This window comes from Macaca nemestrina, chromosome 16 (assembly GCF_043159975.1).
Source record: "Macaca nemestrina isolate mMacNem1 chromosome 16, mMacNem.hap1, whole genome shotgun sequence".
NCBI lineage: Eukaryota > Metazoa > Chordata > Mammalia > Primates > Cercopithecidae > Macaca > Macaca nemestrina.
In genome coordinates this window covers 92,152,590-92,176,361 of record NC_092140.1, presented here as the reverse complement: position 1 = coordinate 92,176,361, position 23,772 = coordinate 92,152,590, and the positions used below count along the sequence as shown (strand labels likewise).

Here is a 23,772-nt window from a genome sequence, read left to right as displayed (position 1 = left end):
AAGTCAAGAAATATTGATTGAGTGCGTGCTAGGATGGAAAAAAGAGAAAGTGGGAAGCAGAAAAGAAAGAGGAAAAGCATAAGCAAAAGAAAAAGCAGGAGAAAGAGGAGGGAAAAGAAGGAAATGAAAGAAGAAGAGAAGCAAAGGAAGAAGGAAGAGGAGGACAGAAGAAGAGAAAGAAAAGATAGAGGAAGAGAAAGGAAAGGGAGATGATACAAGGAAGATGTGGAGAAGAAAGGGAAGAAGAAGGAACAATTTTTAAAAAGTGGAAATTGCCTTCAGCTTCACTAAGCACCATTATTGTGACTGTTTTCTCCGTCACTTGTCACTTGCCTGTCACCCTCCCTTCATGTGTTGTTATTCCCTGGGCACACTTAGTTTTTCTAGAACTTTCCCTATTTAGTTCCAAAAGTAGCCAACTCTCAGAGTGGTTTTAACCAAGGGTCTAGTTACTTCCCCTCCTGGAAATGTGTGCAGTGTCCTCTTTATAACTTACTGTGGTGATGCAGCAAAAGACATTTTGCTCCCAGATTTTATTTTGGTTTTGAGTGTGTTGAATTTTGATAACTTTTTCATCAAGCATAACTAAGAAAATAATGTAATTAAGGAGTACATAGCACAGGTGAAGCATAATTATTTGGAATCCCAGAAAATCAGCTCTAGAAGCAAAGCTGCAACTTGAGGGAGGATTAGTAAACCATGTGTCATCCGCCTCTGAGGTAGAGATGCTGCCATCTGCACTGGGCGGAATCCAAGCAAACAACTAGCCAGCCAGGAAGCTAAATGCAGGAACAATGGGGATGCAACCCCAGAAACACATCTGATCCCTTGAGTAGCCAAGTTAATTCCATAAATGGTTTGAGTTGATAGGCATTCGGAGAAACATAAAAAATGAAAAGTTCAACCTGGATGGAATTGGAGACTATTATTTGAAGTGAAGTAACTCAGGAATGGAAAAAGCAAACATCATATGTTCTCACTCATAATTGGGAACTGAGCTATGAGGATGCAAAGGCATGAGAATGATACAATGGACTTTGGGGACTCAGGGAGAAGGGTGAGATAAAAGGCTATACATTGGGTAGAGTGTACACTGCTTGGGTGATGGGTACACCAAAATCTCAGAAATCACCACTAAAGAACTTATTCATGTGACCAAACACCACCTGTTTCCCAAAACCCTATTAAATTAAAAAATATATTTTTATAAAGGAGAGAAAAAAATGAATAGTTCAATATTTTCTCCTGCCAGCTGGTCTCCTACTTTGACCCTCTCTCACAAGAAAATTTAAAGCATGGCCTACAATAAAATAGTAATTAGGGAAGTAAAGTTATCTGGTCAACAATGTATATAGCTCAAGAGCAGGAGCTTGCACAATACATGGCATAAAATAACTGTTCAATTAAATAAGTGTTGGGCTGTTAAGTCTAGACCAACCTGGAACTGCAATGGAGATTGACTCCGAAATAGACCTGACCCAGAGGTTACAAATGATTCTAAGATTTTTCTCCACTAAAACCAGGGAATTTTAGAAGCTGGTTCAGAACCCCAGTTCACGGGGAACAGCCCCACAGAAGGTGAGTAGACAGAGTTGAGACAGGTAAGATCCCACTGTGTGTTTGCCAGCAGACAGGATTAACATTTGTGTCAAAGTGTAAGTAGAAACTTGCTTCAGTTTATGCAAATTGCAGACATACAAGGAATACAGAAAAAGAACAGAGCACTGGGTGTCTTTGGGGGTGTATTTTGAAGGCTCCTTGTGTATGATGTAAATGAGTTTTCCTTTGTATTTTGATCTTTATTTCACCTAGAAACAAAAATGCCTTTTTATTTGGCTTGTTTATAATTTTTAAACTTATTTTGAAAATATTTTATAATATTTAAAACAGTATATAATATAATGAGGACTCTCTGCCTCTTGCTGCAAAAATAATTAATAATACTTGGCAGTTAATGACACTTTTCATCATTAAATCTCTTTGTAGACGTTAATTAAGGGAAAGATACTTCATCTTTTTAAATTTGCTGTTATCCTGGTATCACTGCATTTCATGAATATCAGTTGCAATGAGAAGTAAAATATGTAGTATTGAAAGCACAAATCTACCAAGGCTTTGCTGGATAGGTAAAAATAAGCCTTTGTGTGCTTTCTGTTGTACTTTGTCCCTTCAATTACATTCGTAAGTAATTTTTACTCATGGCTCTATCTTTAAGTCTATTTTTTATTGTTGATTACAATTCCTGTGATATTGTATTTTAAAAACCAAATATTTTATAATGTATTTTGAATTATTCAAATGTAAAACTTTGTGAATAAAGGCACCAAAGGTACTCAAGTTTGTCAGAAAATAGTCCAATTGGCAAAGTCAGTCTAGACCCTGCTTTTCTCCCCTGGAAAGTAGAGGATTTATCAGGAGAGGGGATCCTTTCGGTCTTCCTTCTTCCTCACTTGAAAGGTACAAAATCTTGTTCATCTCCAGGGCCAGACTTAGCCTTATTTCATTGCCCTTCTTCCTTCAGAAGACTCTCCCCATTTGTTTCTGATGTCTGAAAATCTTAAGATAATCCTTATTCTAACTCCTCCTTGGCATATAAAATAGCTGTCAGCAGGCCAGGACCCTCAACATCTTCCATTGTTTTCAGCTTCACCTGTGTTTACCTCCTTCAGTTCTGTCTTGGAGCCTCAATCCCCTCCCCTCCAGCTCAGTCCTCCACCAAAACTTGGTGCTTCCCTGGTGTTCCCCCAGTAATCAACTTGTTTTTTACATTTTTCTTTAACTTTGTCCTCCTTTCTGACTTCTTTCTCACAGGAATTCTTTAAAGTAAATGGCATGTGTTGTATGCATCCTTTCTAAGTATCATCCCATCCTTCTCTTTTTGTTGAAGGCTACTTCTTGTGCCAAAGTAGCCTTCTACAAGAATAATGCCATAGTCCATTTGCATTGCTCCAAAGGAACACCTGAGCCTGGGTAATTGATAAAGAAGACAGGCTTATTCGGCTCACAGTTCTGTTCTGCAGGCTGTACAAGAAACATGGCACCAGCATCTGCTTCTAATGAGGAGCTCAGGCTGCCCCCTCATGGTGGAAGGTGAAGCAAAGCCAGCATGTACTGAGATCACATGGTGAGAAAGGAAGCAAGGGGTTGGGGAGGTGCCAGGCTCTTTTTCACAACAGGCACTGGCAGGAACAAATAGAGCAAGAACTGACTCATTATGGTGAGGATGACACCACACCATTCATAAGGCTTCTACTCCCATGACCCAGACACCTCTCATTAGGCCCCACCTCCAACACTGGGGATCAAATGTCAACATGACGTTAGGAGGGTCAAATATGCAAACTATAGCAACTAGCCTACATCGTTGTCTGCATTTTCGCTTCTCCCAGCCCTCATAACTTTGTGAACTATGACCTTGCCATCCTGCCAAGAAAACTAGTGATCAACTCAGTGTCAACTCAATGGGTGCCTTCCACTCAACGTCTCTTTCCTGGGCTTCTTCAAAATTGCCCTTTGCTGGTCCTCCCCATACCTGTAGAATGTTCCTTTTGAGTGTTTTTCTCATCTCACTGAATGTTAGTGTTTCCAATCATTCTTCTTTGTGAGTTCTAACTGCCTTCTATCTTTCTGGGGAACTTCATTTATCCTAGGTATCAACCAACGTCCTACAACCACAGGTTGAACATGTTATACTCCATGAGGCTCTATCTTTCACACCCTGTTTCTTCTGCCTGTGTTGTCATTCATTCCTAGACAGTCTAAAGAATTTCTTATCAATCTTCAAGACTCAGGTCAAGGAGAATTCTCAAATGCCCTTTCTTCTTTTCTACTCTTCCCCCCACCCACCCCTAAGAGAATGAGTTACTCTCTCCTCGTACTCTCATGACATCTTATATGTATTTTTATGTATGTGTGGATGAGTGTGTGTGTGTTTTATTTATCGATATCTCAAGATTTCTTAGGGGAAGGGACTCCAGCTAGGTGATCTTTGCATTCCAAGCACATAGAAGAGTCAAACCAAGAGGACTGTTTCAGATTAGAGGATGGGAGAGAATAGCAATGTGGATTCAGTTCAAGGTTACTTTTTCTTTGTTTTACTCCAAAAGCAGCTAATGAGCATTGCATAAGATATAAATCAGGGAGGGGTGCTGGGAACAAATGCAGCTCCCACTGATTCTCTTTGAAGCTTACAATAGTATGCCCAAAGTTGGTGGTATTGACAAGCCACTAAAGTGAGACATATACCATATCAGAAAACCTGAGAACTGTAGCTTTGCTGCCTTTTATAGCCACAGTCATATCAGTAGCCAGAAAAATCGTATACCGCTATATAAGAAATCAATTTTGCAACTCAAATGAGTGAGCCCCATCCAGCTTAAAGACCAAGTTCCCTAAGCTCAAAAGACTTACCACGTCAGCACTGGGTCAAACCTCCCTTATTTACACTTATGCTTTAAGGGCCTAGGAATTTTCTACTATGTCTACTTCAGAATTTCTCATGGCCAAAACAAGCCTATATGAATTTCATAAATATTTAATGAATATATTGGTGAGTAAATGACCTCTTGGTTAAAATAAAGCATTGACTGTGTAATTCACTACCCAGTCACCCACTGACAGTGGGGGCAAGACAGCTTCACTGAGTATGACTAGCAAAAATTTCTCATCACAGATTATTTGAGATGAGCAGTTATCCGAGTCAACCCAGGAGGATGAGTCACAAAGACTTGTTGAGTTCGGATAATGGAGTCCAATTGCTCTATTTCCCACTGTAATTCCGATATTATACTCTGTTTTAAACTGCTTCCCATCTAGTTGAAAAAGGTAGTAACATGAATGATGATTTATTCTGATTCCATTAAGACTCCTTTATGAAGGATCTGAGAATAGAGTGGATGAATGTATGTGTGTACGTACGTGTGTTATTCAGGGTTCTCTAGAGGGACAGAACTAACAGGATATATGTATATACAAAAGGGAGTTTATTAAGGAGAACTCACATGATCACAAGGTCAAGTCCCACAGTAGGCCGTCTGCAAGTTGAGGAGCAAGGAAGCCAATGGTGGATCTGTCTGAGTCCCAAAACCTCAAAAGTAGGGAAGCTGTCAGTGCAGCCTTCAGTCTGTGGCCAAAGACCTGAAAGCCCCTGGCAAACCACTGATATAAGTCCAAGTGTACAAAACTGAAGAACATGGAGTCTGATGTTCGAGGGCAGGAACCATCTAGCATGGGAGAAAGATGGAGGCTGGAAGACTCAGCAACTCTGCTCTTCCATCTTTCCCTGCCTGCTTTATCCTAGCCACATTGGCAGCTGATTAGATGATGCCCACCCAGATTGAGGGTGGGTCTGCCTGTCCCAGTCCACTGACTCAAATGTTAATCTCCTTTGGCAACACCCTCACAGACATACCTAGGAACAATACTTTGCATCCTTCAATCCAATCAAGTTGACACTCAATATTAACCATCACAGTATGCAAATTCATTCAGAGAAACTCAGTATTCATTCTGTTTCGATTGAACTTTGTATCCTAAGAACTCTATTTTCAATAGTATCACTTTGCCTATGAAATAGTAGTATATCTACAGTGAGGATTTAATAACAACTTGGCTGATTGTCTCTAAAGATACAAGAGAAATATAATTCCCTAAGTAGCAAAGGTTTCTGTGTGCCAAAAATTACGAAAGATTATTCTTTGGACTCAGGAGCTTATAAATGTGTAGATGAGGCAAAATATTATGACAACATACACAAAACATCATGAAGCATACATGAAACATTAGGAAAGAGTATATTGAATCATGTGCTCAGTTATGTGATTCAAATCAAATGCTGTAGAATAGGGATGGTATGAGAATGACATGGTCAGCACATAATTAGAGGAGCAGCAGGTCCTTTGAAGTCAGTTCTAGGTTTAAGTTCTGCCTCTGTGCATTAACTTGCACTGTAAGCAAGCTTTAAAAGACCTCTCTATGCCTCAGCTTCCTTATCAGTAGAGTTGATTCATCTATTCTATTGACTTGCCAGTTCTGCCCAGAGTTTTCTTCCATGCAGTGCTGGCATCAGAGTAGGTGAGGCAACATGAATACATAAATACTTAATTTGTTTATAATGCTTATGGTGAAATCAGAGGAAGATGCACATTCTGCCTCCCAAAGAGGTTCTTATACACTTGGGCTCATCCCAACTCCAATATGCAAAATCTATAGTCACTCCCTTCAAAATCTGCTATTTTGTCTGTCATTCAAACTCCTCCCAAACTCAAGTCTCAATCTTCCCCAGTGGTGGGTGAATGTGATAGCATGTTATTCCTTGTTGATTACTATTTGTTTTTTACTTTCAAGTGTAAAATTATGACCATGATGCATGGTCCTGTGAAGACTGGGGAAGATTTTGCCAGGATAAGAAGCAGTAAGTACAAAGCTCTGAGGCAGAAAAAAGCAGGGATATGTTCAAGAGAGAGGGAAGCGGGGCTGGTAAACCTGGGACATAGTGAGTGAGGGGGACAGTGATGGGAGATCTGATAGGCAGGCAGCAGTCAGATCACAAAGGCTACGTTAGGAGCTATGTGTTTCTTCCAAGAGTAAAGCCAAGCCATTGTAGGCTTAAGGTAGTGAGGGTGATGCGATTAGACTCATGATTCAAGGCGCATTCTCATGCTGGATCTTTATAAAAGAACCAGAAAGAAAGCATGCAGACAAATCAGGAGGCTATTTCCATATTCCAAGCTGGAGATGATGGTGCTTAAACTAAAGTTGTTTGAACAAAAAGGAAGAACTTGATTAAATATGGATTTCTAACAAGCATGACAGATTTAAGGAATAGAAGAGCCAGTGTAGCTGAGGAAGTGAGAAGAATGATGGGAAGGTGAGGTCTGAGAGGTAACTTAAGAATCACATCAAAGAAGCCAATTTAAGGAACTTGCTGCCAATAATTTGGAATAATTTGTTGTCAAATCGGGGGAGGGGCAGGCGGGCAACGGGAAAGAGATAAACTAAAGATGACTCATTTCCAAGTTTGAGGTCAGAGCAAATTAGTAACTGGCATGACCATTTACTGAGATGAGGAACTCCTAGGGAAGAATCATTGTTGAAAGGTGAAATTTGGAGTTTTGTGGTAGGCATAAGATAATAATAGTAGCTACTCTGTATGATTTTTGGGCCAACTAAATGATCAAATGCAAATAAAGAGCTTCCCCCAACAACCTTGCACATAATAATAACTCAAAAATATTGATTGTTACTTTCCTTATCTACAGTATTATTCACAAGACTGTCATCATCAACACAAAAGTTCCCCAAAGGGGCAGCCTCATTTTTTCCATGACCTCCCTATCCCATCACTTGTGGACACCAACAGTGTATGACGCATTCGGTGAAAAAACAAAAAAGTGTCTGGTTGGCTTCTCTCTCATGCACATGCAATCAATTATTTTTTGAATGGAAAGGAAGTGAAGCAGAAGTAAATGAAATTTACAAAGCCCCTTTGCATCTGATTTTATTTTCCGTGAAGATTAAGAGTTTTTCACAGACGGATTACATTCTTTCCATCATTAGTTAAGCCCATCTTAGGAAACATTCTATTCAGGAAAATATCTGAGAAAGGCAGTCAATTTGGTTATGCAAAGAGCTTTGCTTTATATAAAATCAGAGTATCTGTTTAAAAGAAATTACAGATGGAAGTGGAAAGTTAGAAATCTCCCATCTCCCTCCACATCTGCCCTCGTATCTGCCCCCACCACTACCTCTAGATAATAAACAATCACCCTCTCCACACATTCATATGCTGAAAAAGGAGCATCAACATAAAAAACAGTTGCCGAGCAGAACACATAGCTTTCATTTGCCCTCAGGATAAAAATGCACCAGGACACCTTCTGTGAGATGGCTGAGAGGAAGCAATTATTTAGATCCACACTTTTTATCAACATCCCTGAAGGAGAAAGCAAAATGAATAACCAGTAAATAGATGTCACTCCCAGACAATGTGCCTCTAAAAATAAAAGCTAAAAGGACAAAAATCTGTCTCGAGGTTGGTCTTGGATTTTCCTGGACAGAGGGTAGGCAGAGGTGAATGTAGTTGGCCATTCTCATGAAGAGCAGGGAAGCAAGGAAAAGCTAGAGAAGTGCTGCTGCAACATTCTAAAAGCTAATGGCTCTTCAGAATACCTGCACACTGCATGAGACCTCCCAGACTTTCCCTGGATGACGGTCATTTGATCATCCATTTGGGTGTGCGGGATGAATTTTTCAGGATGATTCCAGTGCATCTGAAATCTTAGGTCTTCATATGCTTGACACAGGCTGATCATTTATCTTCCTGCAAGAAGTCAAATTTATCATTTTTAATTGACAAGAAAAGTCTGAATTCAGTCAAAGCCAAATGTGAGAAGGACTGAGAGTCATTGAAAATGCTACTAGGAAAGGTCTGTTTCCCAAAAGGGCATTTTGCCCTTAAGGAAGCACAAATGAGGCAGGCATATTTGGGAATGTTTGTTTCTTTACACAAATGCACATTTTTTCTCTATCACCTGTGCATCATGTGAAGTGACATTTCCTCTGGTAATTGTGCATTTTCTTTCAGCAGCAGAGGAAATTTTCATGTGAAAGGCACGTAACTGTCAGCCCATGAAGTAGAGCTTTTCAGGAAGCTTAATCCTGGATGCCCAGAGCCTGAATTTGGTTCCTGAGGGTCATATGAGGGTCAACAAGAACATTTCTTGTTCTTTAGATAAGAATGCATATCCCAAGCATAGTTTTTTTTCATTAAAAAAACTAGCATGAAACTTAGAAGTTCCAAACCACAAATATCCCAACACTTAAACCTAGGGCATCAAACTAACCAGCAGCAAAAGGAAATAAGGTTGAAAACAGCCCCGGAAGGCCATTCATCCACAGCTGCACAATGATGCTCTGCAAATCACGGCAACAATAGGGCAAGAAGGGATGGAGATAATTTTCATATTTGAGATATAGGATTGAATATACACATGTGAATACAGACAAAGATGTAGGGTTGGATACAGCAAGACACAGTGGAGATTAAGCAAAGAAAATGCATTAAGAAATCTTTTTTTAATTAGAGAAAAAGTTATTCATGTTAAAGTGTTAACCTGTGTCAAGCCTTTTTCCAGGGAGCTGACGTTGCCAATCTTCTTACTTATAATCACACCAATCTGGTGCAATAAAATCTCCAGAATGCCTGCTTGTGTATTGTTCAGTTGAGAGGAATGTGTTATGCATGCTTCAGTACTGAACTACGGGTTTGTTTAAAGCTGTAAATAGTTTTATGTTCATATTATCACTTTTAAGAAGGAGAAGAAAAAGATCAAATAGGCTCCTGTCTCCAAATCCTGTCTGTGGTGATCGTCTCCCAAAGTTTTGTACACATGACTCTTCTTTGAAGTCACAGAACTTGATCCCAGGTTCCTCCTCTTCGGCAAAATGACCTGTGGCCATAAATGATATCAGGAATCTAACAAAAGAGAGACAAAAAAGACAGCCATGACATGTCCTCTAGACTCTCCCTGGCCAATGATGGTCGCTGTCTACGCTCCGATTCAGAGCCTGGGTACACGGAAGGAAATCACACAATTGCAGGATCTCACAATTTTCTCAAAGACTTTCTAGTCCACAGGGCCAGGGCCAGTGTCAGGGTAGACAGAGGCAAAGATATGCATCCTTCATGAGCATGTATACCCTCTCATTGTAAATTATGGCCAAGTGAGAGTCATTCAGGGAGACATAGGGGAAAGGGACTTACATCCTTGCTCCTGTAGACCTACATGAGCTCTCCGAGGAGCAGGTGATGGGAGCTGCTGTGTTATTTTATAGCTGAAGTCACATGTCACATGTCCTTGCTCTGTCCCCTGTTAACAGCAAAGATCCTGTCAAATGCGTTCAGTAAGGGATTAGTAAACTAGAACTGACACACACAGGTCTGGACCCATAGGGTCTTTAATAGAACCCTGTAGTTCATTCATCTACCTTTAGGAAGAGCTGTAGTGACATCACCAGCATTGTTTTCTTAAAATAAGGAAAGTAGGGGTATGTGGGAGGAGGAAGAGGAGCAGAAAAGATAACTATTGGGTACTGGGCTTAATACCCGGGTGATGAAATAATCTGTATGACAAACCCGCATGATGTGTTTATCTATATAATAAACTTTCACATGTACCCCCAAACCTAAAATAAAAGTTAAAAAATATATAAATAAGGGAAATATCTTCAGGATGTGTCTGTGACTTTTAATCCATGTGTTTTCTGTTTTGTAAGAACTCATTGTGCTGAAGTCCAGCTCTGTGACACTGAAGGTCACCAGGTCCCATGCTGGCTTTGACTGAATGACTCCCCTGGGAAGTCCCTTGTTTACTGTATTTGTATTAAGCCACCAAGAACTTGAGTAACCGGTTTCCGAGGAGAACATATATCCTGAATCAGTTCCTGGACATTTGTTTTGAGGTCTTGTAAGGGAAACTGAAGGGAATTGTGTGTTGAACGGGATGGCTTAGACCTGCTCAACTTCTGAGAATTGAGGTAAGTGCCTGACGTCAGCGTGATTTCTGTTTAGCACAAGTGGGAGTTTTAGTGAAACTGATCTTTGAGATAATGAATTTAAATGACTGAACTAAGGTGTCCCTTTCAAAAGTGTATATTTGAATTCATATTTTTTTTGTGGCTGTGCACATCACTGCTAGAAGTTTGCGTTTAACTTGGGTAATATTTGCAGACTGACAGGGGGCAGATGGGAGCTAGCTGCCAAGTGAGAAAATCCACCTGCTTGCCAGTTGGAGCGTGATAGGAAGCAAACAACCCTGATAGAGACTCTATTTCTAGGCACACTGACAGAGCATTCAGCGAAGTGTTACCACACTTTGCTTCATCTAGATCATCAGGGCAAACCTAAAACTCTATCAGGAGAGAAACCAGACTCTTCCAAGAAGATTGAGGGAACCAGGGACGCAGAGCATCCTCCCTACTCGGGTCCCTATTGCTATGGTAAAGGAGGAGAGGAAAGACAGATAAAGTGAGGAGGCTATTCCAGAAACTAAGTGTGAAATGGGGTGGTAAGACATTGCCTTGAGGCATTGCTGACACAATCAGACATTCGAGTCTAGTCTGAAGGACATAAGACCAGGGAGGCCTTGATATGCAGAGCATGCTACCTGAGCTTGGAACCCTTCCAGAGAGAGCCCCCCAAACTCTGTAGAATGTAACTAGCAAGTCAAAGCCTCCTTTGTGCCAAATATCTATGTTCCTGCTCCCTACTGCTCTACTTGCTACTCCACAGCAAAATGTCCAAGAAAATTCGATCTTCCTCTTTGCTCTCCAGCCCTAATCCTGGCCTTCAGTTTTTTTTGTTTGTTTGTTTGTTTCTGTTTATCAAAGGAGTGGAATGCATCAGGCAAGAAAGTACCTACCTGCTACACCTTATACACTTTCTTCCTGCTTAGCTTAAACCTGTGAGTGCTGTAGCCAGTGAGGTGCATCTCATTAAATGGATGAACCTAGACTTGGGGTGTATGGCAATCCACACACAACACTGAAAAATCTGGGTATGGAACAATTGCCTGAGAAAACAGGGTAGGACAGCCTAACCCATGTGCTCATGCTTGCTCACCCAGGACTTCAAATGTCCCTGTGCCTCACTGGGCAAGCCCATGGCCAGGGTGAAGGATATGGAGAGGTGCCCCCATGGGAATGTATATCCTAGAGTGTTGTGGATGCTGGGTGCTGAGGCACCTCAAGGACTGTTTTACCCTAAGCCACAAGAGGCTGTGTCCTGGAATGCCCGGCAAAGTTCTTCCTTGAGTTTGGTCAAAAACCATGCATTCCAAGCAAGCTGCACTCGGGAAGTCAAGTGTGGTTTTATGGCACTTACCGATTTCCAGTGTGACTCATTTGTCTCAGCGACTGGACATCTGTGTCCACAGAATGGAGGGCACCCAGCCATGTGTGGGGATGTTCTGATGAAGTTTGGAATTTGTGCAACACATTTTTCATGCTCAGCTGAATTATCAGTAGAAAGCAAGATGCTGCCTAATGAACATCTCAGAAAGCACAGGATCCACTTTCCTGGGATAGTGAGTGACTAAGCATTTTACTCTTGCCTATTATTATAGCTGAAAAGATACAGAGATGACATTGTATAAGGTGCATTAGCATCTTACTGTTGAATTGCCTTTTTATTTTAACCCTTCCAGAACCCTTCTTCTACTTTCTCATTGTGCCTTGACAACTTTCTTGTGGGCAAGGAAGTCTGGTATGATATAACTTTCAATGGAGAAAAATCACACACAGATGGGTTTAGACTTGCTTTATGGTCCCATTACTTCAGTTGTTCTGTGTATCAGAGACACCTTGGCAGAAAATTGGGACAAGTTAAGGCTAATAAATGGAATTATTACAAAGTCATGAGCAAGGGGTAGGAAGATCACAGGAGACAGTGCAAGAGGCCAGAGCTGATAAAGGCAGTTCCTGTTTCCATCCTAGGCTTGATACGGGAAGGAAGAGGTAGCAGATACCCAAAGCGCTGACATAGAATTATGCATTTCAGTCAAGGGGTGCAACCAGCCTAAAGTAACCCTTATAAAGAACCCAGGGGAATAAATACCCAATCTAACTTTCCTCCATACCCCTTCTAGCCTGCTGTTTGTGTCCCCCTCCCTGATGGCTACTCCCATCACCACCGCCGCTGACCAAATGCAACTGAAAGCCAGAAGACAAAAAAGCCTATTAATGGAGTTCAAAGAATGGAGTCCCTGGGGAGAAATGGAGCCATTTCTAGAAAGGTAGACACTTCAAAATATAGCCTACAGAGTCAGCCTTAGAAATAGTCAGGCCTTCTGGTTGCCATTTCATCTGTCATTCATTGTTATCACCTGGATAACTAAAGACAGGCACATTATAAAGAATCCACTCCACCTTTGCTGGTGACTGAATGACAAGATTCCCTGGAGTAATCCTGGCAAAGGTGTGCTGCTTCCTTCAATTCAATGCAATTCAGAAAGCATGTTTGAGTTCTGTAAAGTGAGCTACATGGTGTTTAAATTCTTGTGAACGATGTGCCAATTAATACAATGCTGCCTTTTCTTACTATTCCCCAAAATATTTACTATACCTGATCTCATCCCCAACCCACAGACGCATGCACACATACACATACACCAGGCATAGGCATACAAGTCTACACACATAAGCATGTAGGCACACAGAAACATGTGCACACGGGCACAGGCACACAGTGGCAGTCACACACATGCACGCAGGCACATGCATGAGGGCTGGGAATGAAGCACAGCTTGTGTTTCTGGCTCAGATGTCACAAAGTTAATTTTAGTTGGAAAACTCCTTGACAGACTTCCAGGAAAATACCACTCAGAACAGCAGAGCTCATGTTAACATCTGTCTGCTGTTTTCTCAGTGACATCCAATGCCAATCTTTAAGTTTCTGATTCTCAAAGCTTTCTCTGAAATTAGTCACCTTGATGAAGCTCATGATGATATCGAAGCAGCTGTTACTAAAAGGAATTGCTACATTTTTGGTGGCGGTGGTGGTGGTCAGGAAGTAAATAAGTATATGGAAGAATAGATAGATGAGTAGATGGATGGTTGGATGGATGGATGGATGGATGAGTGCAGGGATAGTGGATTGATGAATGAGTAGAGGGATGATGGATAAAAAGATGAGTGGAGAGATGATGAATTGATGGATGAGTAGAGGGATGATGGATGAATGGATGGGTGGATGGATGGGTATGTGGATAGACGGATGGGTAGATAAAAGGATGTATGGATGAGTGGAGTGATGGATGGAGGGATGGATTAATGGGTGAATGGATGAGTGGAGGGAGGATGGATTGATGAATGAGTAGAGGGATGATGGATGGATGGTTGGATGAGTGGAGGGATGGATGGATGGATAAGTGGAAAGCATGTATGGATGAGTGAGTGTGGATGGATGGATGGGTGGATGGATGGAGAGTTTTAGAAAGAAGACTTTTTTTCTGTTTTTTGAGACAGATTCTTGCTTTGTCACCCAGGCTGGAGTGCAGTGGCATGATCTCGGCTCACTGCAACCTCTGCCTCCCGGATTCCTCTTGCCTCAGCCTCCTGAGTAGCTGGGATTACAGGCATGTGCCACCACAACCAGCAATTTTTTGAATTTTTAGTAGTGACAGCATTTCACCATGTTTGTCAGGCTGGTCTCGAACTCCCAACCTCGTGATCCACCTGCCTCGGCCTCCCACAGTGCTAGGATTACAGGTGTAAGCCACCGCATCCGGCCAAAGGAAGACGATTCTATAAGAATTAATAAGAGGGAAGAATTTACCTAACACTTGCCTCCTTACTTTTGGTGAAAAGAAGCCTGAGGCAAAGACGTGTCTGTCTATCACCACTGCATTCAGAGAAGGTATATATCATAAGAGTTCAGAACACAGGCTCTAGATTCAGAGTCTTGGATTTGAATCCTGGACTTAACAACACTTACTAGCTGTGGGACCTAATCTGTGCCTCTGCAGTGCTGTCTCTCTGCAAGGAATTGCTTATCCCACTGCATAGTTGGCTTGCTCTGCTAGTGATAACAGGAATACAATGGAAAGGACAATTACCTTAGGCCCTGAAGGGGTATCCAAGGGAGAGAATACAGTCATTTGTTGTTAGTTTCTGTTTCTGGTTGGGCCAGTAAAGCCCCTTCCTCATCCCTCTTTTTCACTTATCACTGGAGACAGAAACTAAAAATCATGACTTCAGACTGCTAAAAGGCTAAAACAAAACAAAACAGAACAACAACAACAACAACAACAAAATAAGGCAGGTTGGACAAGCTTGCTGGTATTACAGGGATGAAGATTACCCCATAATACCCAAATATAGTTGTCTGAAAAAATTCTAAAAATGAAATCATGCCCAGGCACAAATTTCTCAGAAAAAAAATTGATATAGGAATTACAGTCAAATATTTATGACTGGATTGGTTAGAAAATAAAATAATCTTTAAAATAATTTTATCACTTATGAATTTTTTATATATATATGTATATATATGGAAGCAAATTGTATTTAGAACTTAGAAGTTAGAAACCCAGCAGCTCAGGCATTGCCTGACCTTGAGCAATTTCCTTAACTTCTCTAAGCCTGTTCCAGGTGGTGCAAACTGGTTATGCTTTGGCTAAAACTGTCCAGCAGATTCGATTCCTTTGGGTCACAAATTGTTTTAAGCACATGTGAACCACGATTTTAAAGTTGGGAGATTCCATCAAAGCATCTCAATTTCTAATTTTGTTGGAAAATTAAGAAGATCCAGCAACAATGGGCCCATATTCCCACACGGCACCCATTGGGTGAAACCGAGTCAGGGCTGCCCCCTGTAGACTGGGCCAGGTCTCCATAAACCCTTCCACTTTCTATGGGCTACTGCCCACTTTCTCTTCAATGTCACCTGCTGGATCTCAAAATCCTTGGAGTTGTAATCTCTGCTGTCATATATAAAAAGAAAAATAATGTCTGAGTTGAGGTTGTTATGAAAAATAAATAAAATCAAGTCAGTGAAGGGCCCAACATATGCATGACACACCATAGCAATGGAATACGAGTCATCTCCTTTCTCTCCACTGATCATGTATTCATTCAACAAATGCTAAGTGCTCACTATGTGCCAATAATGTGCTAAGTGCTAGAAATGAAAAGACAAATATGGCATGGAGCCTGCCCGTGCAAAAGTTTTGCATTCCTGTGAAGGGAGATAGACTTATAAGCAAAGACCCATCTGAGCAGGCGACTCCATCTTTCCAACCTGAGATGCTTCTTGCAGGGGATCTAAAAGAGTAAAGAGAATTTGGAGGAGTATGTAAATGATTCCTTTAAAAATACTGCTCAAGGTAATGAGGCATGCTCTAACCTGAGATAAGGGAGTCTCCTTAGCTGGTTTTCCAAATCTATTCATTTTACCAAATTAGACACGTTCTTGTAAATTTCATTTACATTTGACACTAGAATGGGCAATTACAGGTCTTACACGGCAAGATCAGGGCACCTTGAAGGAACACCTGGATCCTACTTCACTGACTGCAAAGAGATTAAAATAAAACCTTGTCACCCTAGTCAGGTGGAGGCGATGAAAAGAAAATGGAATCATAAAAGCCCAGAATATTAATTCCACCTCAGTCTTCCTTTTAATATCAAGCATCCCTGGATTTGGGTTTGCAGAAATTCACATTGCTGTGTCACATAAGCTAGAATCTCCCAGAGGGGCACAGAGAGCTGTGAGGCACATTCATCATACATCAGCATTACACAATGCATGGCACAGCGTCAGTGCTGAAGTTATAACATGCCCTGTGCTCCACTCCCTCCCCTATTTCTCTATCCTAAGGCTGACTTCCGCCTACTCATCACCATGGCTGTTATTCTTCCTTATTCTTCTCAAAATCTGCGATTTCATCATTTTACCCCTTTTCTACAGGCTTCTGAGATCAGTTTGTTCATTTGTGTAGCTGGCCCCAGTAACAAAGCTAAAACTTCTATATTCACTGGATTTCCAGAATGTGAATGTTGGATCTTAAACCTTATGTTCAAATAACATATTTTTTATTTAAAAAAATCATTGCGGCGTAGAAGAAAAAATACACGGCTTTGAGGCCAAATAGATCCAAGTCCAAATCCTTGCTCTCCCAGTTATTAACTCAGTGACAAAGGACCCAGCCTCTCTGAACAGTTTTCCCAAATGTTATAGAATTTATGGTAAAAATAAAGGATAAACTGCATGAGACCACCAGAAGTCCTAACACATAGCAGGCACTCATCAGGATACTTGTCCATCATCATAGAATAAGGTGTGATTATTGGTTTTACATGTAATAACCTTCCCTCATATGCTGCCTAATGTAAAGGTACTTGGTGAGATGATTTCACATGTACCCCTGATCTTTACAAGAAACTATTTACTATTTGAGAAACGTTTGCTTGGGGAGATTAAGTAAGTGCTTTGTGTGAATTAACCTATTTGATTCTCATGACAGCTTATTATTATCTTTATTTGATAAATGAGAAAACTAAAGCATAAAGAGTTCAGGCAACTGGCCCCAGGTCATAGTGAGTAAGTGGTGGAAATGACATTCAGTCCCCGTCTGGTTCCAAAAGCATGATCTTAATGAGAAGGTCATTAAGAGCATAAGGTCATTCAATAGCAGATTTTGAGAAGAATGAAAGCACAGCCATGGTGATAAGTTGGCAGAAGTCAGCAAGGGAGAAGATAACCAAGCCAGGACTACCTCATCCCTAACACACTCACACACATCCCACCCGCCCCCCTCCCACGCACACATACACTCAGAACACACACATGCACACACTGGTACACAGAGTCTCCCCGGTGCTTTAGAATGGGTCTGAGTATGACTCGACCCAGGAACTGCGAGTCCCAGACCAGGTGAATCTGGGGGCATTATTGTCTAGGACCCTATAGAGCACCCCACCATGACTACCACATTAAACCTCTCTAAGACTTCGGCATAACTGACCCAAATCCTGAAATACTTCTAGAACTCAGCAGACCTCATCCATACCAACCCCTGAAATGGAAGAGCTATGTGCTGTACATATATATTTTTATCTCCCTTCTCCCAACATGCTTTATATTCATTCACAGACATCTTAGGGAAGCAAATGTTGAAATGGGAAAGCCAACCTTATAAATTGTGCTGCAGTTCCACCAAACAGCCGGTCACTCATCACACATTGATAAGAAAGTCCCATGATAGTATTGAATGTCCTAGAGTCCCACTGGAATTTCACGTGGTGCAGAGATTGGGGAAATGGTCTGCCATGAGGGAGAGAAGGGACCCCGTGTGCCACAGAATTCTGAGGAGCCAGGACATATGGTAGAGGAGAGAGATGCAGCAGGGAAAGAGGACAGAAGTTGAAAACATTTCTCCTCATTGGTAATCACTCATTTCAGCAGTATTTTAACCCAAGAATGTGATCTCCTGATATAAACAGGGCAGAGTCATCTTTGTCAGGTGATTTGAGGAATAGTGAGAATGTGCACCTGGCCTGTTCCAATAGCCCATTCTCACTGGTGTTCACATGTCACAGCTAGATCATCTTGTTAGGCCCTCTGCTTTTATTTTTTGAGATGAATTTTTTTATTATTATTATTTTTTGAGATGGAGTCCTGCTCTGTCTCCCAGGCTGGAGTGCAGTGGCAGGATCTCAGCTCACTGCAACTTCTGCCTCCCAGATTCATGCAATTCTCCTGCCTCAGCCTCCCAAGTAGCTGGAACTACAGGCACATGCCACTACACCCGGCTAATTTTTGTAATTTTAGCAGAGACAGGGTTTCACCATATTGGTCAGGCTGGTCTCAAACTCCTGACCTTAGGTGATCCACCCACCTCAGCCTCCCAAAGTGCTGAGATTATAGGTGTGAGCCACCATGCCAGGCCTTAGGCCTCCTTCTTTTGCAAAAGCACTGCCTTCTTCATTGAGAGGATGGTAGTTGGAGGGATTATCATCTATGTGTAATTAAAAGGCAAAACAAGAGTCACAGAAGACATACAGCAATAGAAGATCATGCTTCTGAAAATGTCAACAAAAATTCAAAGCTGCAGCCTCATCGAAGCCCTCTCCCATCCTCACCATGCCCTGCAGCCTCTTCCCAACTCACTAGCATTGGCCCCTCCAGGTCCCCTTACTTCACACGGTTGAGATCTCAAGGGAGAATCTGGCACTTGTCCACCCTTGGATAGGCATGTCTATACAACATAGCATTTTTGTTATCTGGGAACCCTGACAGGTCTAAGAGGGGACAAAGCCTTGTGATAAGAAAATCAGGGAGATGGGGTGGATTTTCTTGAGTCAGATTGTTGCAGCCACAGTTTGCTTAGCTACCACTCTCCCTGTCTGTAGGCTAGTCTTACATGCCTGATGGCTCTAGCATGTTCCTTTGCTATTTGTTTGGGTGATTACATAAAGCAGGCAGCACTTCTGCAGTTTGGGTGGAAGCGGAGAGGAAGCTGACCCTCCTGGTCCATTCTTCCCCTAGCTCCCATTCTTCCGTGGGAACCAGCAATGCAGAATGATTTGTATAGGACATATCTGAGGCTGTCTTGAGCTACTGTTTTCACTAAAACATTACTGCAAATTCACTTGCCTGCTTAGCTTCAGGAATTGAAATGGGATGGTAGGGTAAGTGAGAAGCAGGAGACGCAAGCTCACTCACACAAGCCTGGCCTGGGAGAGGTGCCCAGGCATGGAGGGGAGCTGAGCACAGTGGTTTACATGGGGAGCACAGTAAGAAAGGGGTGCGAGGAGGTAGCAAACTGGCCGGGGCCCTGGGGACACCTCTGCACTAGAATCTAAAGAAAAAATGGTTTAATCCACCTTGGGCAGATTGTGGTTAGTAACCCAAAACCCCTCAACCAATATATGCATGCTGAAAGTCACTGGAGTTTTGATCTCCAGCAACATTCTAAAAATTGCTTTAGTTTGTTCGTTTTGTATTGTTTTAGGAAATAAGCTATCAAGGCCTGAGAACATACGGGTTTCTTTCCTTCTTGCTCTGTAAGCCCAGCAATGTTACCGAGATCACGAAGTGACACATCATGGTGCCTCCTAACTCACACTGGAGCAGCTTTCTCTAAAGCCGGCCGTCTTCCGCCAGCTCGGTGTCTGGGCATGGACACAAGGTCTTGGGGATGTGATTAATGATCAGCAGACAGTCTGCTCTTCAGGTGACTCTCTGTTCAGCCTGGGAAGGAGCTGAGGAGAGAGGTGTGAGAGTTGCCCAGGGTTGGGGGTATGATAGGGGCCAAGGTCTTCCATGGGGTGCTGCCCACCTGCCATCTGCTCTCAGAGCCCAGAGCTGCACCAGTCACAGTGAGCTGGGTGCTGTGTGAGCTCAGGGTTGCGCTGTCTAGGGAGATTTTCATCTGCCCTCCCCACCTTCACTACTTACCCTGACTTGCTTTTGTGGACTGGGTAGGGAGGGTGTGCAGAGGCACGGGAGTAACCAGCGAGGTTAAGTCCTCTCAAGGGAGACTCCTGGGTTCAGGGAAGCCTGCAGAGGGCTCTGTCTGGAAGCCCAAACAGCCATAGGAATCTGCCCTCCCCTCTTCCACCTCAAGCCTTCTTTAGCAAAATTCTCCCCATCCCTGAAGCTGAAACTGGTCAGTGGACCACCAGCCTTGAGACCACCTGAGAGCCTGATGGAAACACAAAAGTGCAGGCCCCACCTGGACCGGCTGCATCAGGATGTGCATTTTGTAAGATCCCCATGTGATTCACACGCACTTCGCACACTTTACATTTGAGAAACAGCAGCTCTAAATGATCTTCTGATATAAATGGGACAGTCATTTTTGTCTCATGAATGGAAGCAGAAACACAAACTCACCCCCACCCTGCCCCAAATTACTTTTCTCACTAGTATCAGAACATCAGTTAGAGATTCACGCTTTTAGATCATCAATCCTCTTCTAAACAGGTCTGTTTTGTACTAAAATTCAAATGTTCTAAATGGTCTATTTTGTAGTAAAATTCAAATGTTCCAGGCCAGGTGCGGTGGTTGACGCCTGTAATCCTAGCACTTTGGGAGGCCGAGGCTGGTGAATCACCTGTGATGAGTTTGAGACCAGCCTGGCTAACATGGAGAAACTCTGTCTCTACTAAAAATTCAAAAATTAGCCAGGCGTGGTGGTGCACACCTGCAATCCCAGCTACTCAGGAGGCTGAGGCAGGAGAATCACTTGAACCGGGGAGGTGGAGGTTGCAGTGAGCCGAGATCAAGCCATTGCACTGCAGCCTGGGTGACAGAGCAGGACTCCATCTCAAAAAATAATAATAATAAAAATTCATACGTTCCTCCCTCCTTGGGAGGGAGAACATATGGGATCCCTCAGTAACGAGGTTAAAATTTTTTTTTATTGAGCTCATATTAGGTGCCACATATACGAGATGCCTGGGGCAAATGTGTTTAGTGTCAATGAATTCCTTTTCCCTGGAGACAAGAAAGCCAAGTGTTAGGAGAACAGCAGCCTTCTTTTTGGGGGGAAGGATTATTCAAGGGACAGAAGAGGGAACGCACAGGACAAACAAGTGTGACCTTCCACTCCATCCTGAAGAAACTTATCTCTCAGAGCTTTCCAAGTTGTTTAGATGATGCTTCCATTTCCATTCAAAATCATCCTCTGTCATTTCAACCTGACGGGAAAAGCCAGTCACATTTTGAAGACAGGATGTCTGGGTACATGTTTATTTTGAGAAGGAAACGAACCTCAGCAGATTCATTCTGCAAGAAAGAAGTGAGTCCTGGCTCTGCATACTGAATCAGTGAGCAATACCTCAAAAGTGGAAAGTTTAAATTCTCCAAAGAATGGGCAGTGGGCTCAGCTTATTTATTTTGTCCCAGGAAACAGCACGGCACCGGGTATGTCAGAACTGCAGAGGCGACACCGTAATAAACAAAATCTCTTCTCCAGGCTCTGACTCTGTTTGGGTACCCATGAATGGATAGGATCTATTTCAGTTCCTAAAATGTATGATGCAGGATGACTTGTTTGTATTTGCCTTTCATTTTCACTGTAACTGAATGAGATCATCCTTCGGGAACTAAGGTAGAATCATCTTTGTGACTTAATAATGGTAATAATCACAGAGACCAAGTCATTACTCTCTGCCAGGTATTGTGACCCATGCTTTTCAAGTTGGGAGACAATGTCCTATGGGTTACTCACATTGCTGCGAGTGATTCAAGCAGAGGCATTGACTGCCTTTGTTCTGGATTATTTTTTTCAAAATGTTTGTATATACCGAACAGCTTTGCAAGATTGATACAGTGTCTCCCTCCAAAGCTAGGAGTATGTGTACTTACTGTCCAGTACAATAAACATAATGTCTCACTCTGGAGCAACGGACAGTATGGTTACCGCCTGTTAAAAAGTATTCCGTTTTCCTAAGTTCAGCATTCTTCTGTAACAGAGCCTGTCATGTGTACAGGTCTTTCCTTGCCTTTTTGTGTTGCCCTGCGGGAACTGGGGCTTGGGGACTAGTACAAGAGAATGCTGATACTCTGGCTTCTGCTTTTGCTGTGAATAACAAAGTCCTTTGTCTCTGGCACAAGACTCTCATGCCTTCCTTCTGCCAGTGTCCTGTAACTGTGGCAGGCTAACTCATGAGATTGCAAGTGGGATTAAAATCTCAGATCCTTCCTACTTCTTGATAAAAACAATATCCCATTTTATCCTCTGAAAAACCTTAGGAAAGTACTATCATTTTCACAACATGGAATCATAGATGTTATCACTAAACTATATTGACATGACCATAGGGGGTCATAGGACTGAAATTCCATCCAGAGAGAGACCTTAGTTTCTATAAAGTATTGTCTTTTTACACTTGTTAAAATTGAAAATACTTCTGAGACAGGGATTCTTTTATTATTATTATTATTATTTTATTTTTTTATTTTTTGAGACAGAGTCTCACTCTGTCACCCAGGCTGGAGTGCAGTGGCGCGATCTCGGCTCACTGCAAACTCCGCCTCCCAGGTTCACGACATTCTCCTGCCTCAGCCTCCTGAGTAGCTGGGACTACAGGCGTCCGCCACCGCGCCCGGCTAATTTTTTGTATTTTTAGTAGAGATGGAGTTTCAACGTGTTAGCCAGGATGGTCTCAATCTCCTCACCTTGTGATCCGCTCGCCTCGGCCTCCCACAGTGCTGAGATTACAGGCGTGAGCCACCACGCCTGGCCCTGAGACGGGGATTCTAAGTTAGTATACTAAATTAGCACCTCCAACTCCTTAGTACGTCTTAAACATAAAAGGTGGGACTAAAAAGTAGGATGCTGGAAGGGAACAGAGGGTTACAGAAAGGAGGGATGGAAGATATACTTTTACTTACTTATTTTTGACTATGGCTGGCCCCAGCAATGCCCAATTCTCTTTATCAAGGTGAGCAGAAAGGGTTTCATTAGTCCATAGACAGGGCTCCTTTGTAGTGTGAACTGAGAAGGGAATTCATCTACCTCTTCCCAGAGACAGCTCCGTTCTTGGCCGTTCCACTGGCATGGTGCGTGTCATGATGTGTCACTTCATCTGCAACACCTGGAAGCCACAGTTCTCTGAGGTGCTGGCATAAATGGAATCTGCCAGAAGACATGACCATTAGGACTTACTATTTCAAATAGGCTGATCGGCCTAATGCTTTCCTAAAATCCAGTACAGGAACACTTCTGCACAGATGCAGGGAGGCAACGTAATGAGGAGCTTAAACATTGGTCATATCTCTCACTTCCAGGCCATAAACATAGCGCCCAAGGTGAATGGGGAGTCAAGCCTACATTTATTTATTCATTCAAAGAACATTTAATTTCCAGAAGTGCTTTGGTACAGAGTTCAAAGATGACTGAGATTCAGACATTTATCCCACCTAAAACTTTACAATTTAACAGCAAAAATAAAACAGGTACTCCAATAATAAAATACACCCAACTAGGGAACAGATAGCATAAAATTAGATAAACTATGACCTGTCAGAACTCAGATCAGAAAGTAATCACATCAGGCTGGGGGCTCAGGACCTGGTCTTTTTTAGAGGGTGGATAGGGTTTTCAAGGGCAAGGGTGAGGAGGTGAGCCATTTTGAGACAATGTCAGCAATTGATGGGACCTGTTTGTGGGGAAAGTAAGTAGCCAGAATTGGCCGGAGCATAAAGTACAGGAAGGTTCTTAGTGAGGAACGAGGCTGGAAAGCAGGCTGGGATCAGATGGAGGA

General features: G+C 42.3%; 1 protein-coding gene and 1 long non-coding RNA gene across 20 annotated transcripts in view; one reads left to right on the top strand and one right to left on the bottom strand.

Annotated features, from left to right (window-relative positions):
- Positions 1–23,772, top strand: part of LOC105486013 (replication factor C subunit 3) — a 701,449-nt gene that overhangs the window by 474,899 nt on the left and 202,778 nt on the right. Inside the window, exon 9 of one of the 4 annotated variants that reach the window (XM_071081652.1) lies at positions 6,346–6,412. The exons of the other annotated variants lie outside the window; for them this stretch is intronic. The gene's annotated coding sequence lies outside the window, so the exon portion shown is untranslated. Of the gene's footprint in view, positions 1–6,345; positions 6,413–23,772 lie in introns of those variants that run through there. 4 annotated transcript variants of the gene reach the window in all.
- Positions 1–23,772, bottom strand: part of LOC105486011 (uncharacterized) — a 261,312-nt gene that overhangs the window by 77,367 nt on the left and 160,173 nt on the right. For 9 of the 16 annotated variants that reach the window (XR_011615056.1, XR_011615059.1, XR_011615063.1 and 6 more), the window contains 2 exons: positions 11,882–23,144; positions 5,001–9,475 (listed from right to left, as the gene is read on the bottom strand). This is a non-coding gene — a long non-coding RNA (uncharacterized lncRNA). The remainder of the gene's footprint in view (positions 1–5,000; positions 9,476–11,881; positions 23,145–23,772) is intronic. The other 7 variants (XR_011615065.1, XR_011615064.1, XR_011615062.1 and 4 more) reach the window with 6 other exon arrangements.